Here is a 3,771-nt window from a genome sequence, read left to right as displayed (position 1 = left end):
CAGTCCTTTTTCTCTTCTAGCCATTCTTCCTCTTTTTATGAGGGGACAAAAGAAGATGCTGTGTTGGCAAGAATTCTAAGGGCACATGGGTTATATCTGATCACCTTTCCTTGTAGGCACTTCTAATTAAAGTGAGATTTGGAAAATATAGATTCTCTTTGGCGATACGCAGATAATGAACTAGCAAACAGAGCTTGTAAATCTAGAGGTGTGTCCAGAAGGTCGTGTAGGTTCCCAGGTGTTCGTAGCCTCGAAGGCGGAAACTGCCCTACGGAAATATTCTCAAAGGATGGTGAAGATAAGTTAATAATAACAATGTGTGTTTACCATAGATGGAGGAGCCTTTCAAATGCCCCAGTTCTCTTCCTCTGACACATATGCATTTGTGTGTGTGAGTGTGTGTTGTTCCTCTGGTCCATGTGACCAGACACTCCAGTAGATATTAACAACAGGAAATGCAAGGTGTGAGTGTCCAGAGTGGGTGGTGCTGGCATTGGACAGAGCAAACCTTTGAGAAGCAGGAAACTCTTCCAGGAAGCAGGAGGCTGGGAAATGCCTGTGTCTTCGCTGTTTTGTTTGTAAAGGGCTGTCTCTAAACGTCTAAGGGTTGGAGTTTTCTCTTGAAGGAGGAAGTAGGCTTTAGACAAAGCAAGGATTGATTTGTGGTATGCTCTTGCTTCAGAAAGGAATTAGAAATTATTTTCTTCCCAGGGAGGAATGGTTTGGCTCACAGTGAAATGTACACCATAGATAAGGTGATGAAGTTGGATCTGCTGTTTTTATTGTTTTGGGAGTTTCCTCTCAGCTTTAGATAGGGGCTTCTGTGGGTTATAGAACTTCAAAAGAATTACCAAGAGACTAGAGATCAGTATACCTATTATATTTACAAATTTATTCATTTATTCATAGAAGAAACATGTTTATAATACTTAATATAAAATGGTCAGTGTGCTACTTCAAAATTACATATAACTATGAATAATTCTGAACCATTTTCTATTTGAAATTTGCTAAGATTACGACACTGTGACATATGAAGGAATTAGATTTTAGGAATAAAGAACATTTGTCACTAATATTTTTCAGTAATTTTTATATTGCCATTAATATATTATGTACCTTTATATACAGTCATGTACTACATAATGGCACTTTGGTCAATGATGCACTGCATATATGACTGTGGTCCCACAAAATTAAAATGGAGTTTAAAAATTTGAGGGCAGCCATAGCCCTTGTAATGTCGTAGCACAACGCATTACTCACTTGGCTGCAGTGATGTTGGTGTAAACAAAGTTATTGCACTGTCAGTCACATAAATGTAGAGCACGTACAATTATGTGCAGTACGTAATACTTGATAATGATAATAAACAACTACATTTCTGGTTTACATATTTGCTATGTCATATTGTTATTGTTATTTTATAACCATATTCCCTGTATACTCCTTCTACTTACAGAAAAATAAAAGTTAACTGTCAAACAGCCTCAGGCAGGTTCTTCAGGAGGTATCTAGAAGAGGGCATTGTTCTCATAGGAGATGACAGCTCCATGCGCGTTATTGCCCCTGAGGACCTTCCAGTGGGACAAGATGTGGAGGTGGAAGACAGGCATACTGATGATCCTGACCCTGTGTAGGCCTAGGCTAATGTGTGTTTGTGTCTCAGTTTTTAACACAAAGTTTAACAATTGAAAAAAAAAAGAAATTTAAAATCTAAAATGCTTATAAAATAAATATACAAAGAAAGAATGTATTTTTGTGTTTGTGTTTTAAGCTAAGTGATATTACAAAAATGTCAAAAAGTTAAAGAATTGAAAAGTTCAGAAAGTAAAAATTACAGTAAGCTAAGATTAATTTATTATTGAAGAAAGAAAAAATATTTTTTAATAAATTAAATGTGGCCTAAGTGTTTATAAGGTATAAGTATACAGTGTTTATAAGGTGTATAGTAGTATACAGTAATGTCCTAGGCCTTCACATTCACTCACCACTCACTCACTGACTCACCCAGAGCAACTTCCAGTCTTGCAAGCTCCATTCATGGTCAATGCCCTATGTAAGCATACCACTTTTGATCTTTTTTTTTAACCATATTTTTACTGTACTTTTCCTATGTTTAAATATATTTAGATACACAAATACTTACCATTGTGTCATAAGTGCCTACAGTATTCAGTACATAACATGCTGTACAGGGTTGTCACCCAGGAGTAATAGGCTATACCATACAGCCTAGGTGTGTAGTAGGCTGTGCCATCTAGGTTTGTGTAAGTACACTCTATGATGTCTGCACAATGATGAAATCGCCTAACGGCACATTTCTCAGATCATTTCTCCATCGTCAAGTGATACATGACTGCCTATGATCTCCTTTAATCTTCCTTTAATCCTCATTTAATAGTGGTAACTACTACTATCCTTATTTTAGAGATGAAGAAAAGAAGCTTATAGAGGTTGTTTCACTTTGTTAGAGCTGCCATAATAAAATACCATTAACTGGGTGGCTTAAATAACAGAAATTTATTTTCTCAAAGTTCTAGAGACTGGAAGCCCCACATCAGACGTTGGCACAGTTGGCTTCTTCTGAGGACTCTCTCTTTGACCTGTTAGTGGCCATCTTCCAGTGTGTCTTCACGTAGTTTTCCCTGTGTATCTGTGTCCAAGTTTCCTCTTTCTACAAGGATGCCAGTCATAATGGAGTAGATCTACCCTAGTTACCTCGTTTAACCTGAGCCACCTCTTTTAAGGCCCTCTCTCCAAATACAGTCATTTTCTAAGGTTTTGGGGATTAGGACTTCAACATATGATTTTTTTTTGGTTGGGGTTTATGGTGCAGTTCAGTTCATAACAGATTAAAATATTTCAAGATTACATGGAGAGTAAGACGAGGGTAAGCCGGGACATGCAGTTCCCTTCCTCCCTCTTCATAAGCCTTAGAGTGACCTAAAATAATAGCGCTTGCCCTGTTTCCCTGGCTAGTCTTTATTGCACACCTGTTGTGTGCCAGACACTGCTGCAAATGCTGAGGGTAGAATAGAGAGCTCCTTCCCTTATGGAGCCTGCTATGTTGTGGAGGAGGCAGACAAGAAGTAAGTTAGCAAACACACATGCGAGGCAACTCCATAAATACAGTAAGTACCACACAGGAAATAAATAGGGCAATGTAACAAAACATGACTAGGTGGGGTGAGGAGATGGGAGGCCACTTTGGAGAAGGAGAGTCCCAAAAGTCTTCTCTAGAAAGGTAATCTTGAGCTGGAAACCTGGGAGAGAGGAAGGTGCCAGCTTTGTGTCAAGGGTGGAGAAAAGTTTTCCTGCAGACGGAAGGGAAAAATGCGAAGGCCTGCAGAGGGACAGCGCAGTCCTGGCTGTGTGAGAAGACCTGTGCCATGTAGGTGACTTTCCATGCTGCCCAGCAGAGGCGTTGTTGACAGCAAACTTAGAAAGCAGAGTTAACCATTGTAGTTTAAGAAGCTGTGAAGCCCTGGGTTGTAATCTCAGTTTCAGCCCCTACTAGCTGTGAAACCTGAAAGGGCACTATCTGTGTCTGAGCCTCACTTCCTCAAGAGGGAAGAGGGGAATATGGATAGCACAACACACAGTATCCACCTGCCTTGTCCCAGAGCTTGTCGTGATGCACGTATGAGACAATACGCATGACAGTGCTTTTCAGACTGAAAATGCAGTGTCACAGAGAAGACCTGGAGTCATTGTTTCAACATATCTATCTATCTATCTATCTATCTATCTATCTATCTATCTATCTAT

This window comes from Piliocolobus tephrosceles, chromosome 4, assembly GCF_002776525.5.
Source record: "Piliocolobus tephrosceles isolate RC106 chromosome 4, ASM277652v3, whole genome shotgun sequence".
NCBI classification, from domain to species: Eukaryota; Metazoa; Chordata; class Mammalia; order Primates; family Cercopithecidae; genus Piliocolobus; species Piliocolobus tephrosceles.
This window is presented reverse-complemented; position numbering follows the sequence as displayed.